This window comes from Sceloporus undulatus, chromosome 4, assembly GCF_019175285.1.
Source record: "Sceloporus undulatus isolate JIND9_A2432 ecotype Alabama chromosome 4, SceUnd_v1.1, whole genome shotgun sequence".
Lineage (NCBI taxonomy): Eukaryota > Metazoa > Chordata > Lepidosauria > Squamata > Phrynosomatidae > Sceloporus > Sceloporus undulatus.
The window spans coordinates 68,394,515-68,410,834 of NC_056525.1; the positions used below are offsets into that span (position 1 = coordinate 68,394,515).

At 41.4% G+C, this 16,320-nt stretch overlaps 1 protein-coding gene across 3 annotated transcripts in view; it reads right to left on the reverse strand.

The window, feature by feature from the left end:
- The window catches only part of MICAL1 (microtubule associated monooxygenase, calponin and LIM domain containing 1), a 60,187-nt gene extending 44,127 nt beyond the window's left edge, over positions 1-16,060 (reverse strand). For 2 of the 3 annotated variants that reach the window (XM_042464193.1, XM_042464191.1), the window contains exon 1: positions 15,818-16,060. The gene's annotated coding sequence lies outside the window, so the exon portion shown is untranslated. Of the gene's footprint in view, positions 1-10,748; positions 10,793-15,817 lie in introns of those variants that run through there. The other variant, XM_042464192.1, reaches the window with a different exon arrangement.
- Positions 16,061-16,320: the final 260 nt, after the last annotated feature.

A 16,320-nucleotide genomic window follows, 5' to 3' on the forward strand; every position in this document is an offset into this window, starting at 1 on the left:
CTCAGTTGCCCTACTAGTCTCCACACAGCTACCAAAGGGCCCCTTCACCAAGAGGATCTTAAATATCTAAGGACCTGTGCAGATTGGCCATAAAGGGAGGGTTGGGGGTGGAGTCAGGGCATAGCATCCATACAATGTATGCCCCAGCTCCGTCCCCAGGGTGGTGTGACACTGCATCCACAAGATGCACTACTGAAGGAGTGCTGTAAAGCCACAGTGCCACGGCTATCATGCCCTTCCAGGATGCTAAAAGGAGTCGCTTTTTGTGGCTCTTTTTTGCATCCTGGAAAGACCAGATCGGGGCTGCAGTGTGCAGTTGCTGCAGCCCCAATCTGGCTGTAAAAGAGGGGGCTGGAGGCCCCTAAGCGACTGCCCTTCCTCTGAATTCAGTGGTGAGGTTAGGAGGGACATGTGATGGGCAAGGCTGAAACTCATGGCACTGCCCATGCATTTGCAGTAAGCCGTGGAGAGAATACTTTGACTTCACCCAGAGCAAAGGCTGCAATTCAGTTGTCTTATGAAGATGGATAGTTGACAACACTGACAATAGTTAGCACAGCATACATAAGGGATGCAAATAATTTAGCCCTGAAGATGTTGTTAGACTTCACCTTCCACAATTCCTCACTTTGGGCTGTAATGAGATGATGGGAACTGTGGTCTAGTAACATCTCGAAGGTCAAAAGACTAAGAGCCCAGCCCAGATGTACTGTTAAATAATGAGAATGGCATTCCTTCCATTCCACCAAAGTAAAAAAGTCAAGTACAGTATATGATACAGAATCACTCAGATTACTGAACTGACACAGAATGAGAGCATTTGTCTGTATTGGTGAACTACACAGCAACTTCTAGAAACCTCAGTGACCATGCTGGTTTGAGGTTCCTCAGTAGTGTCAAACCTCACATGGTGTTAATTGTGAATTTAAAGTGATACAACACTTAATCTAGCCACTTTTATTGAAGAAAGCAAACAGCTGTGGAACTCCAGTCTGGAATGAGCTTCCAATAAAGACTGGGGCGTTGCACTCGTTTTCTGCTGAAAAACTGCATCTGGGTATTTATGGGCTTGTATTTTATTGTTATTGTTAGGTTGTAATGCTGCCTCAATCCACCTGGGAGAGGCAGAAAAAAAATTATTATTATTATTATTATTATTATGGTCACCAAAAAGTTGTGTAATTTGGTCTTTAGTTAATTATTGTTATTAACTAGTTGTTATTGTGTGCCTTCAAGTCCCTGTTTATTGAACTACCTCTTAGCTACTACCCAAACTCCAACAAAATTAATGTCAATGAAAGATGGAGAAGATCAAGCATGAAAGCTATCAGACGGCAAAACTAGGAATCAACAACCTTCATTAAATAACAGACCCACACTGCAAGTCGTACTTAGAGACCAATGCTTGGTCTCTCATTTTTATACTTTTTAATGAAATAATGTAGGATGGGTGTGCTATTTTGCTTGAGTAGTTCATCAGTACAGAAATGAGGGTACGGTATTTAACTTTTAAACCCTGAGCTGTTTCATTAATCTAAATTGCCCATCTGCAGCTGATATTTTCTCCATGGAGAGAAAGGTTCAGGAAGTTCATTAATTAAATAATATATATAATTAAATACAATTATATATATGAGATGCTTCCCCAAACAAATCAGAAGCTCTTCAACCCACAATTTTATCTGTTGTAGTTTTATGGATGTAAAATATGAGACAGAACTAGCACAATATATACACATATTCCTTTTGCATACTAGGAAAGCGTATTATCTCTGGAAACCTAAGCTTATTGAGGCACATCTGAGTAGAGTAAAAGAAGTTCCCAGCATCTACCAGTCTTCTTTAAAAACCAACTTGTGAAATGGTAGGAAGTTCTTAATCATGAAGTAGAGAAAAAATGTTTACAGAATGTAGCAGAAGCATTACTCAGGAAACCAAGGGGCTGTGGTTAGAAAAACGAGACAGCTCTTTTGTAATGCTTCTATGAGCCCTGTCCTGTTGTGGAATTGTGAATAGAAACACAGCTTCTCCTACGTTTAAATAAGCCATCTATGACAAATATGTGAACTCCATGCAAGACTATTGTTACAAGCATGGAGGCTCCCTCTTAAAATTCATGCCATGTGTATACACATTAAATATACAGTCGGCCCTTCTTATACACGGATTTTTTATACATGGATTCAAGCATACATGGTTTGAAAATGTTCCAAAAAAGTATAAATTTACCTTGATTTTCCATTTTTTATAAGGGACACCATTTTGCTATGTCATTATATTTAATGGGACTTGAGCATACACGGATTTTGTTATACATGGGGGATCTTGGAACCAAACCCCAGCGTATAACAAGGGTCCACTGTACTAGAATCTTTTATATTCTATCCTCCTCTTCTAAAGTGTGCTTTTATCTGTATTCCATAAGTAAATGGTTAGGAAAATCTAATCTAAAGAACACTTCAATCCTGAAGGAGCACCAATTGTTTACATATCATAGAACTGTTGAAAGAGAACATAACAACCATGTAGTTCAACTCCCTACCATGCAAAAGTACACAGCAAAGCACTCCTGACAGATGGCCATTCAACCTCTGTTTAAAGGCCTCCAAAGAGGAAAAGTCCCCACCTTCTGAGACAGACCATTCCAACATCTCTTACTGGCAAGAAGTTTTCTCTAATGGTTAGGTGGGATCACTTTTCCTGAAATTTGAATATTTGAAATATTTAGTTTGTTTCTTAATCTTTAGAGCAACAAAACAAGCTTGCTCCTTCTTCTACATGATGAACCTTCCAATATTTAAAGATGTCTTGTAATATCAGTTGGCTAACATAAGTGGTAAAAAAAGGGGAAGGGTTTCCCCCACATACTGTATACTCCAGACTTTGGTGAACATGGGGTAAGAGTGAGATGTGACTGGATGAATAAGAAGAGGAAGTCATATTGCTACTTCAAGCAACCTCCTAGCTATTTCTCTAGGTTTTGCACAATGACATGTATGGGTGTGAAATTTTTAACCTGGCTATTCTTGACTAGGAAGGGAGATAGGACTTTGCTCCAATGTGGAACTCTGACTTTTTCCAAATACCACTGAAATCAAAAGAATGATTCTGGCACATGTGTGTGTGTGTCTTCATATTGCCTGTTGACTTATGGCAACCCCATAAAATTTCATAGGGTTTTCTTAGGGAAGGAATATTAGAGATGGTTTTGTTAGCTCCTTTCTCTGAAATATAGCCTACTGCACCAGGTATTCCTTGGCAATCTCCAGCCAGGGCTGACTCTGCTTAAGTGTCCAAGATCTGACAGGATACATTAAATAAGAAAACAATGGTTTTAAAATATTAAATAAAACATAGGTAGGCACATGCCAGGGGGTAAGGGGGTCATATAGGCTCTCCTTGGGACCTTCATTTCTGGATCCTAATTTTAAAAACATTTAAAAATGTTGCCCCAATTGGCCTCCCCTACAGGGTATCGGGCAATTTCGTAATGATTTTGGATCCCCTTGGGCTATTAGAGAAGCATTTTTTAAAAATAAAAAACTGGGAGTCAACCAGAAGTCAACTACCAGTTCTCCTTACATCACACACAGACCTCTCCTCACAGGAGAAACGTTCACTTTCCCCCTTCCCATGCATTGCTCTGAAAACATGAAATTGTATTTCATTGTGCTTTGTTTTCAGTGTTATCTGATAACAAATAAATTCTGCAGCACTACTTATCTTGAGACCTGCTTGTACATTTCCTGCATGTATCACATAGCTATTCCCTGTAGCAAAAAGTAACAATAATCACTTTATTTCTGCCTTCTTTCAGTTTTTGTGCCATCTTCCCAGTCATCTTGCATTAAACAGACATGTAATACAAACCACATGTACCATGCAGAGATCTGGTGGCTCATAGAAGCCAGTCCACGTAGAGGCAGGGGTTGTACACACTCAGGACCTCTGGCAACATTTTTGGTCTGATTATTTTTTCCTTGTGTATGTGGGAAACGAAAAAACACTAGAAAGTATTTTAGAGCAGAGGTGAACAACTTGTGGTCCTCCAAATGTTGCTGAACAACAGCTCCCACCAACTATGCTGACTATAGCTGATCAAAGTTGTACTCCAACAACATCTGTAGCGCCCTATGCCCTCCCTCCATATAGATATATATGTTGCAGAATTTTGCGTCTAACTCTGAAAGCAAACCAATTAAAAGGTTTATATTGCATTTATGCTAACCATGATGTTTCAAATGTTTGGCACAAACCAATCCATGCTGATTTCAACCAATGCAGGGAATTTTTCCTTTGCACACCAGACAGACAACATTGTAATTCCCCCCATGTATGATTAAGCCTTACTCCCAAGCCCTTTCTACCAGGAGTCATGCAAGGCAGAAAGTGGCCAGGGTACATTTGAGTTGTAAATTATGCACAAAAGTGTACATTTGAGTTGTAAATTATGCACAAAAATGAAAGTAACCAAAAGTACAAGGAAGGATTAACAAACAGGATGCAAACCAGGAGACTCTTTATCCAAGGAGGCATAGGAAGGCAGCCTCAAGATTCCCTCTTTACTCCTTGAACTTTAAAGAGGCACGATCTTCTCACCTACGCAATTTTAAATCTTGCATCCCACATTTTGACTGGTAAACAGACCAAGCCTTGATGTGAATTTCCCCAACTGTGGAACATAACACCTGATGGCATTTGAAAACAATTGCCAGAGACAGTAGTTGTGTCATTAGGTTTCAGCAAAAGAAATGTGCTATGGCACCTTAAGGAAACAATCTTTTGTGGTACATGTGTTCATCAAAACTAGTAGTGGCTTGGGTCTTCCATGTCAGTGGGACCACAGAAGTTTAATCCAAACATTAAAGGTGGTTTCAAAAATGCTGATCCTTAGTCCTCTAGTAGGTTTAACATTTTGTATACAGTAGTTCCTTCAAATTTCACACTACAATCCTGAGAGGAATCTGTCCCACTGACTTGAAATCCACCACTGATTAAATCTGTTATTTGGGACACTTGAAGGAAAATGCATCTGTATGCATAGCTACCCATATAGTGGAACACATCAGCAGTTCCAGCAGAGCAACTACCTTGTCACAGCAACTCCATCCCTAAGATTAAACTGGGAAATAACTGAGATACGTATATTGAAAGATGCGTTTTTTTGGTAAAAGATACAAAGATCTTAGAAGGCACAAAGCAGATGATGCATGCCAAGTTGGAATAGTTGTTTATTTTATTGTACAATGGAATTTAAAGTCTAGTAAATAATGAATATAACATGTTCAACTTCTGTGTTGAACTATATAGATGATAACCACACATATAAAAGGAAAAGAGAGCAAACTTTGTATGCACAGAGGCTTATCAAAAATTGGAAACATTATTTTTGGAATACATCTCTGAGGAATTTTGGGAGCTACAGCACAGATGAGGCAGCATTCATTTGTTTGTTCATTTATTTATATCCAGACTTTTCCCCAAAACTGGACTCAAGGTGGCTTACAAAAAGTTCAAACAAATACTGTACAGACAAATACTGCTCTAAATTCTGGGCTCTTCATTAGATTGAAGCTCCAGATACACATGAATTCTGGGCAATTGGTGGACCCTTGGGATATAGCTGTACATACAGACTCCCTTTGCTGACAGTTCACTTAATGTGTTGTCAGGCTGAATCCAATTCCATTCCTGTACACTAAAGAATAAACAGCTCTTGATGATTTTATGACATGAATCTACTACCCCACATCTGCTTGGCATTTCCCTACTCTGACAAATGAATGATGAAGGAGAGTGAGATGGAGAAATACTGTGACACCAGTATCAAAGGTCTTTTCCCCTTCCCTTCTGTGTTTCCTTATATGTCTGTTTACAGGTAGATTCTAAGCCTGGAGGAAGGGAGGGCTCTTCTCTTTTATTCAATGTGGTACAGTATTGTGTTTCCACACAGTACTTTGCACTATGCAGGTACTTAAGCAATGTATTTAAATTCACTAGGGAAATGTTGGGTGATACCAGCCACATGCTCATCAAAGCATGTAACTTGGGCTTGAAATAAATTCAGCAGTGTTGGGTAGAGCTCAAAAATTCAAAAGGTGATAAGCCTGTCTCTAGACATGAAGATGTAGATCAGGAAACACAAGAATGTTAACCAATTAAACCCTGGCCTTAATTATCTAATGTCCTAAGCAATCAGTCATTTCCTCAACCAGTGAAGAAATACTTGTGATAATAGAGAGACAGGTTTGGCAGAGCTTGTTAAACCCTCTGTGGCAGCAAGTGAATGTACAAAGAGTGTGCCAAGATGCCATTTGTCTCTGTCACATTTTCCCTGTTCACTATATTCATTAGACAGGGATGAATCTGGAATAAAGGGCTCCTGGAACTATCCATTTGTTAGTACTGAATACATAAGGAGCCAGAGTGCTACTGCAGATATGTATTTTAATTATGCTTTCTCCTATGATACAGTACCTCTAAACCTTCCAGCTACTTTTTTGTGGCCTGATTTCCAGAAGTGCCAAAGACTTGTTTTTCTTTTGGACTCAACTCTTGGGAAAGTCACAGACGTACAGTTATAACCGTCCAAATATTTACTAGGGTTCCAGTTCAGTCTCATCCCAGGACCCAAGATTTCTGGCCAAAATATGAGACCTACAGACATCACCTGGGGATATCATTAAGCAATACTGATTAAGTGCCAACCACAGATGCTCATAATTTGACATTTAAACACGCACACAGAACATATTCTCTTGCTTGGAAATTCAGACAAATATCTTCGCTAAAGGGGCTGTTCTGTTACTAAGCTGGGGATTTGTACACTGCCCTTTCCTCTTGTCTGGAGCTGAACACATCAAAACTGGAGAATTTGCACCCTCACCTCTCACCTGGAGATGACTCATGAAAATTGGAAACTCGGGACCAGTTCTGCATTACTCCAGAATCATGCTGGTCAGAGATATTCTGAGAGTTGTAAATTCAAATGGTAACTTTTGTAAACTCTGCCCAAATCCCCATACTCAAAACTACAGATTAGTATGTATCCCCTTTAGACACCATAAATCTGCTTTGCACAGGTGAGGCAAACATCATGGTATTATAGTCTCAGCCTACCTTGTGCACATACAGTGAGACATCTAAAAGGGATCAATATCAATATCAGGAGGAAATGCTGCTAAACCTGGGGTCAGGAAAATGACAGCTTCACATATATTGCTAGGTTTCAGTTCCAGCAGCCCTAGCCAGAAACCTAAGGACAATCCTGTCTATTTCAAAAGGCAAAAGATTTATATAATCTGAAGAGTAACCAGAATATGACAATCCTGTCTATTTCAAATGCACGCATGCAGCACACTGTGTTCAAGAAACCCCAGACAAAGGGAGCTCACAATCAAAGGAAGTGACATACTGGGATAGATAACAGACATCTTTCAGTGAAACTGTATAGGCAGCAAGCCACATGCAGAGAGTTACACTACTCCTGTGACCACACACTTAGCTGTCAGGCAGGGGTGTCACCAGGGGGTTGTGAGGGGTTCAGATCACACCAGATTACAAACTAAGGGAGGTGACACCACTGCTCTCCAAACACCTGTCTTTTGGCAGAAATGGACTATGGTGTTTGCCTATGTCCTTTCAAAATGTTGAAAAGATGGTGTGAGTGGGGCAAGTTTCAATGGGAAGAGAAAGGAGAGGCCCTAGCTTTTAAAAGCATCTTCTAATGAGGCTAAAGCAGTGTGCAGACATGTTCTGGTCCTGTGTCTTTGACCTCACAATACAGACTTACTCTGTATTTGTGTGGAGGATTCAGCAACAACATGTTCATGCATTTTTAAAGGCCACTCTATAAAGGTGAGCCTTTGTGAAAAAGGCATCCACACCTAAGGAATGAAGGCCCCTCTTTCCGTAGCCACACAATCCACAATTTATTCCACTAGGGCAGGAAGAAATGACCTTTGAAGAAGATCTCATGGCCTAGGTAATAATAATAATAATAATAATGTTTATTTATATACCGCTTTTCCAAATTAGATCAAAGCGGTGTACAACAGGAAGTACAATACAAAGTAAAAAAAAACATAACAGGCCTCTCTCCCCCTCAAGATGGTGGTCGGAAGGAGGGCTTTTTCTTCTTACAGGCAGGCAGTTGGAGCTAGCCTGCCTCTCTCCCCCCAAGATGGTAGATATATATGAAGAGAGGCAGTGCTTCAAGAACCTGATTCCAAGCTGTGAGGAGCTTAAATGTCAAAAAGAACACCCTCCTATCTATATCTTCATTTTTCATCAGTTATACTTTGCAAAACAAGTAACCCAAATTCACCTCCCTATTCATTCTCACTTAGAAATTCCCTGTCCAAACTTGTTTACCAGGCTGTCCCAAATTTTATTTACCAAGAACCCCATCAACATATCACAGGCTTGTTCTGGAAGTGTATTGCAAAGTATTTAAATTGTTTTCCTTTGGATCTTGGGAAGTGAAACAACAAATTCACACTCATCTGGCAGCCAGGCCTAGCTACAAGACGGAAACATTTTCTAGTCTGCGTCCTCCCCCATAGTAAGTGTGGTGATTTGTCAGTAGAAAAAGCAAGTATCAAGGTTCTGACATGCTTATCTAAAACTGTTGTTCTTGCCTTGGTTGGGCATTGTAATATAGACAATAAGCTTCTTTGGTGAGCAATGGGGAGAATAACAGAAGTCTCACCATTGCTCCTAATAAAGTTACCATGAGTCACTCCTATTGACATCAGGATTTCCTGAAACAATTTCACCAGCTCAGGTTTTAAAAGATGTCAAAACAACCCCATTGTGGGGTAAGAGGGAATTTGTACAGTTATTTCTTCATTGGAACAAGCTCTTAGGAACTTGGGACCATTTGCATAGAAAGTAGCCTATTGGGCTTATGAAGTAAAGCATTTAAAAGAGTACAGAAGAGGAATATTTAATTATTAAACCTTGAGCAGATGACAGAGCCAAAACAAAAGAAATGACAGATGAAGATTTCCTTATTTAGAGATTTACCACATGCAGTTTATGGTGTAATAAAGTGCATTTGTTTCTTATCTGTCATGGACATTCTGGTAAAGAAATACACTCCCTTCCTTTTCATCAATTACGTTTTAAATTAGTAGCTAGGAAAATGCCAAACTTGCAAAAACTGCGGTTATAAACAGCCATGTGAAATTGGAACATGAATGTCAACAGGTGAGATATTTTTGAAGCATCACTACTGATCAGCAACACAACTCTAGTTGACGTGCTTCAACTACTGTATATTGTGAACTTTTAAAAACATATGGATATGATCAAGTAGCAACAGCAATTTCCTTTCAATCAATCAATCAATCAATCAATCAAAGCGTTTATTACAGTCAACAGACCTCCAGGCAATAATTCAGTTTCCTTTCCTTCCTTTACTGCAACAAGAGTCTGTACTGTCCCCAGTTGCTGCAAGCAATATCAGACAGGGACAGGAAGCAATCAGCTATATATAGGAGGAGGAATGCATGAGCCCAATACTTTATTTTGTTTTCTGCACATGCATGTAATGATAACTACGTTTCACAGATGCACTGGGAACGTGTGGCACTCCAAGTGTTGGAATAAAACTCTTTCTCAGTCTTCACCATTGACTGTGCTGGTGAGAGCTGATCTGGAGGCGCATACACTCTCCATTTAGTATTATGTATTTCATTTAGTATTATGACGGAACTGTAACACAAGTTAATGCAGATGCAATAACCACATCCTGCACAAAAGCAAGGCTTCATAAATAAGGCTTTTCCATGCAATTTGTGAAAGCATCTTCCTAACTTAATTTAGCCTTAATGTGAAATCTTGTAGGGGGTTTTTTTAAGCAGAAAGATATCCAGGGAAAATGAGCAGATGCTAAATAATACTTTTGAACACATGTTAGAAAGCAGTTAATGAAATGGCAGCGCTTTACTGCAAGTCATTTGTCTCTTTTTTAAATGCCTCAAGTAAGCATCCCAAACTGGATTTCTGTATTGCAGAAATTAGTATCAATATGTTTGTCATGTTCATTGATATTTTACAGTACTTCTAAAAACTGCAATGACTTGTTGCAAATTAAATTTGACTCGATTTAATACAAAATAATTCTTACAAAGTTTAGATCCAGTGCCAACACTTTAGAGCAAGAATGGATGACTACTCTAGTCATGGGGGCCCATTTTCTTGCCCTGGAACCATTTGGGGGCCACACAGACTGCCAAAATACCAAAGAAAATAAAGTCCACTTCTGGTTTTGGGGGGAACAAGTATTTGTTGTTAAACAGCAATGCAAGTTTCAGCAACTTATGTGCAGGGTCAAGGAAAACCACTATAATAATCCATGAGGAGAAATAGAAGGTGACAACACAAAAGGAAGAACAGGAAACCTCTTACACAAAATCCAAACAATTAAAAGGAAATTGTAAACAAGAGTGGGGATGCTACACAACCAGCACAGGCACACATTAAATGACCCAGCAGAAATAAAAAGCCAATGCAAACAATATTTGGATGAAGGAACGTCAATGCTTTAAAAGATGCTGGTAGCACCATACTACTAATAGAAAATAGCAAAAACAATTACTGATGAAAGTCAAGGAAGAAAGCGCAAGAGCAGGTTTACAGGTGAACATTAAGAAAACAAAAATAATGACTACTTAACTACAAGATTACTTACAACACTTTAAAGTAAATGTTAAGACAGTGAAATAGTTCAAGATTTTCCATACCTTGGCTCAGTCATTAATAACAATGGAGACTGCAGTCAAGAAATCAGAAGAAGACTAGGATTTGGAAGGGCAGCTAGGAATTAGACAATATCCTGAAGGGTAAACATATTTTATTGAGTACTAAAGTTAGGATTGTCCATGCTATCATATCTCCAATTTCTATGTATGGTAATGAAAGCTGGAAAATGAAGAAGGTTGATAGAAAGAACATCAACTCATCTGAAATGTAGTGCTGGAGAAGAGCTCTGAAATGTAGTGCCGGAGAAGGCATCTCTTGATGATCTCCTACAGGGAGATACTGACTGCCAAATAGCTTGGACTTGAGCCATGTAGGGCTTTATATGTCATAACCAGCACTTTGAATTGTGCCTTTAAACAAACTGGCAATACCGATGGAAGGACTCAATCAAGGAACCCCAGCCCTGAGTCTGCAACCTGAACAGAGCTGCTGAGGAAAGGGTGTCCTGTAGACTTCTCATCCATAGGTTCACCATAAGTCGAAGTCAACTTGACGGCACTTAACAACAACAAATCAAAGTGACTTTCCTCAGCTGTGCTCCTCCTCCTTCAGAGGAACAAGATAAAAAGAGAATTTACTCTAATGCATACTCTTTCTCTCAAAAACCTACTCGCACCTTGGGCTAGGTTTAGGCAATGTGGCTGCCAAGGAAACTGGGCTACATGCATCTGCACTGTAACTGATGTCTGGCAACATCAAGGCTTTAATGGACACCCGTCTGGATTAATCTTTCTATTGCTTTTTACCATGCATGTGTTTTTCCACAGGCTGCCAAGAAAGTCAAATAACAATTAGAAGGTACAATAAGAGGAAAGACTAACGAGAGCCCTCCAGCCATGCCTTTTTGACTCTTCTCTACAACTGTTGAGTAAAATGCCTTAATACCATCTGGCTGTTCAAAAGCAAGGGGCCCATCTGGATTATTAAAATGGATCCAGATGCAATCTTCATTTGCAGCCTCAATAAATTTAAAGCAGTACCATACTTTTTTTACAGTACTGTATCCTCTGTCTAGGGAAATAGTGATGGCGGTGGTGGAAATGTTAGATCCTACTCTCCCTTTCCATATTCCTACATCACTATGCAGTTAACTAAGGGTACGTACACGTACAACTGAGAAATTTGCAATGGAAACCGCATTCTAATTAGCCATAGACTTTCATCAGCACATATAACTATTTTTATTATCTCTTTGGCTGCACCCACACTGTAGAAATAATCTGTCTTGACACCACTTTAACTGCCAGGGCTCAATGCTATGGAATTCTGGGAATTGTAGTTGTAGCTCCTTTCTGGTGCCACAAGTTGCAATTTCCAGAATTCCAGTGTTGATCCCTGGCAGTTAAAGTGGTGTCAAACCAGATTATGTATGCAGTGTGGATGGGCTTTTTCTCCTTCTCTCTCTCTACCCTTCTTCTACTGGCTAAGAGGAAAATACACTGAGTAGTATTTCCTGTTTTCAGCAATGGCCCCTATCTCAGGCTGCTTTTTTAAAAGGCCAGTTTTAAAAAAAATAGATAAGTTTTATTTCAGTTCAGCAGTCAAGCTGCCCGAGGCCTAGAGGAAGTAAGTGTGAGAATCAGGAAATGCCAACTCTCTTTACCCAGGTACAACCTTATCAAGATTGCAAAGCAAAACCCAGCTCCGGTTTCTGCTGCTCAAGGGCACAGAAAGCAATATACCCTGCTTTTCTTAGAAATCACATATGATGCTTGCTGTACACAGGGCAAAAGGAGAGTCTAGTTTGAGGTAAAGTAGTAGGATCAGGGGTGTAGCTACTGGGAGCAGGAGGAAATTGAGATCATGCTGCCCCCCCCCCCAATAAAAATTCTGCTCTACCATGAAATTTTCCATCAGTCTCCAGATTTAACATTGCAATGTCTTAGAACATCAGTTGAACATTTAGACATACAACAACATTCGAAATCCACAAAACTGTGATAGCTTTATTGGACCAACCAAAATGAACAAAATACATTGTGCAAGCTTTCGAAGCTCTCCTGGCTTCTTCATCACACAGGTGTTAAAAATCACACAGGAGAAAGAAAAATATGAAGAGTCACAGGCCTACACTTTATCAAGATGTTAGTAGTTGTTATTCTGGGTTCTCCCAGCACCCACATGTCCAGAAGGAGGAATGCCCTGCATACATGAAAATCCCTCCATACTATCTTAACTGAGAACAACAGCAGCAGCAGCAATGTCTTGACAAAATGTAGGCTTGTGACTAACATGGTCATATTTTTCTTTCTTCTGTATGATTTTTACATCTTTGCCTGATGGAGAAGCCCCGTGGAGCTTCAAAAGCTTGCATCATGTATTAGATATAATTGTACTTTGCTGTATGGCCAACAAAGCTACCCATTGAAAATATGTTATTTAGATATACAGTTTAGGCATTAAAAAGAAAAAGGGGCAGGCAAACTTACCGAGGGAATGAGGATACATGTAAGAGTTCTAGATGGGAATAATTTTCAGTGTCTCACTATCTACAATGCTAGAAATTTAGGGACTGAATTAAAATTTAATGGGGGGCAGAATTCCTGTTGGACCGCTCTCACTATTTGTTTAATTGTCTGTTGTCAAAGGGAATCAGAAAAAAAGTACCTTGCAGGGTTGTAACCTAACAGATATAAATAGTCCGTCTGCCAAAAAATAGAATTTTGCTTTTTAACAAAGATCCTAGTATTACTAGAAAAGCTGCAACTTTCTTAATGGCATGAGCTGAAGCCTGTGCTTGTTATTATGAGGCTTTCCTCTTAGTTTGAAGTTTCACTGCTTTATGCCTTTAATTTGGATAGCTTTTATATTTAATTCTTGCTGATAAGTTTAGTAGAAGTATGAACAATGTTTGAAATTTTATACAGTATTATACCTTACGTATTTTTATATTTTAATTGTTGTTCGATATTTGTATGATCTCTTCGTTTTATATTGTGATGATCTACGTTTATAAGGAATTAAAATTGAACCGAGCTGGGGGGGGAGAGAATGGCTGTTGGGGAGACAATGCCCACATTCTCCTCCCTTCCACTCCTGAATAAGACCCACAATTTGTAAAGTTACATGTTAGTAATCGTTATATGTTGAAGGCAAGCATTAATTTGTAGAAAGATGAGTACTTTGCACATGCTGGGACACACTATCAACTTTCCAACTGAAAATGCTGAGGGAGCCAGGAAGTAGGACCTCAAATTAAATATCTTTTTGGATCTTTTCTGGATTTTAAGATACTGCATTATAGCCACAACAGAGGAATCCTAAAAAGTCAGCCTGTGAACTAGGACTTTCCTATCTGAGGTTTCGACCTCCAAAATGTCTTCTTCTTCTTCTTCTTCTTCTTAAATTTGGACTGGATGGGCATGTTTTAAATGCCACCTAAAGTTTTCCTGATGCAGTGTCCTCATCCCATCTTAACAAAGAACAGGAACAGTAGAAGGCAGGCCTATGTTTGGTCTGTAACCCCTTGTGATGAAGAGTCCAGTGAAGCTCTGAAAGCTTGCAACATGAATATTGTGTATTCTGGTTGGCCAATAAAGATACCACTGTTTGAATTTGCTACAGTAAATGGCCAACATGGCTACCCAATGGATGTTTTTAAGTATCTTTTTGTGTTGCAAATGGATGTTAAATTTCCTGGACTTTGAGCATCTCCCAGTAGCCACAGGGCCAGAGGGAAAAGGTGCCAGCTTGCAAGAGATACTCCTCCATACCATCTGAACTGAGAACAGCAAAATGCTGGCCTTCCATTTTTTCTCTCCTGTATGGTTTTTAACACCTTGCCTGATGAAGAAGCCAGTGGAGCTTCAAAAACTTCCAACGTGTCTATCCATGCGGCTATAATGTGGTATCTTAAAATCCACAAAACATCCAAAAAGATGCTATGGATTTCTGGGAATTGTAGTGTGTTGTGGCCCCAGAGCGGAAAGGCAGTTAAAGCAGTCTCAAACCGGTTATTAATGCAGTGTGGATGCAGCCTTAGTTTGAGGTCCTACCTCCTGGCTTATTGCATATTCAGGTTGGCTTGCAACATGCATATTGTGCCTTTTGGTTGGTGCCATAAAGGTATCACTGTAGATTTTGGAGGTTGCTTAATTTATTCCGTGTGCATTATTGCATGTGCCTTCAAGTTCCCTGTTGGAGAGTTGGTGCATGTCAGAGGGCTTTCTGATGCAAGGCATACTCAGAGGTGGTTGGGCCAGTTCCTTCCTATGAAATATAGCCTGCAGCATCTGGGGTTTGTCTCCCATCCAAGTGCTAACCAGGGTCACACTGCTTAGCCTCCAAGCTCAGAAAGGATCCGGTGCCAGGAGGGGATCCAGGGGAGGAAGCAAACCCAAGTCTTTGTGCACAACTGTCTCAAAGGGGTTCAGAGGACAACTGGCACACTCTCTCAGCCTCAGAGGAGGGCAAGGGCAAAGCTCCTTCTGAAGAAACCTGGCAAGAAAAGCCCATGCTAGGCCCTAAGCGGGAAGCCCCTTGAAGGCACACACCAACCAACCTCAAGAAGCAGGGGCAGCAAAAGGAGAACCAGGCCCCACCAGATGGAGGACAGTCCGGAAAAATGGAGGACAGGAAGCTCAAAACAGCCAGATAAATCTAATCCCATGCTCCTTAGTCCTGCTTCCAATGGAGGGCACTTTGGAAGTCCTCCTGGAGGGAAGGCTGGGATGGAGGGCCCGTCCGGAAAAGGAGGACGCCTCTGGTTCCCTGCTCCTCCTCTTGGCTGGGTATCTGAAGAGCTCTTGCAAAGAGCCCTGTTGTTGTTGTTGTTGTTGTTGTTGCTGTGTGCCTCCGAGTCCCTTCCAACCTGTGGCAACCCTATCCTGGGGCTTTCCGAGCACGATCTGTCCGTCCCCTGAGGCTGAGAGAGTGTGACTTTCCCCAAGGTGGCTTCCCCGGCTGAGCTGGCGCTCAAACCACTAGGCCATGCTGCCTCTTCAGGTCTCCTCTTATGATCCCCTTGAAACTGGAGAGGCTACGTGGCGCACTCTGCCCATGCTTAGCAGCCCCTTGGGCCCAAGGATGCCAAGGGTGGCCCAGGACTCACCTGCCCAGCCAGCCCCGTCCTTGAGCTGCCAGGGGGCCTCCTCCTCCTCTCCCTTGGCCCGGCAGGCGATCCAGTCCCTCCAGACCTCTGCCCTCCAGCTTTTGGGCAGGGCTGCTGTCGCTTTCCCCGGGCAAAGGGCTCCGTCCGGCGGCGGCGGCGGCGGTGATGCTGCTGCTGCTCAGGGATGCCCTCCTGGGCTGGGATCCCCCTCCGCCTGGGAAGCACCACCAGCAGCAGCGGAGCTCTTCCCCTGGACAAGGCAGCAGCAGCAGCAGCAGCAGCAGCAGCAGCAGCAGCAGCGCGGAGGAGGGAGAGAAGGAGGCAGGGCCAAGGCCAGCCCAGCCCCTGGCCAAGCCTCCAAGCCCCAGGGAGGCAGCCCCACCTGCAGCAGGACTCCGAGGCAGACAGCTCAGGGGGAGCAGGGGCCCTCCTTTCCCCGGGAGGCATTCAAAGGGAGAGCCCGGTTAGTCTGTGGCAGCAGTGTCTATGGAGAGAGACCTTGC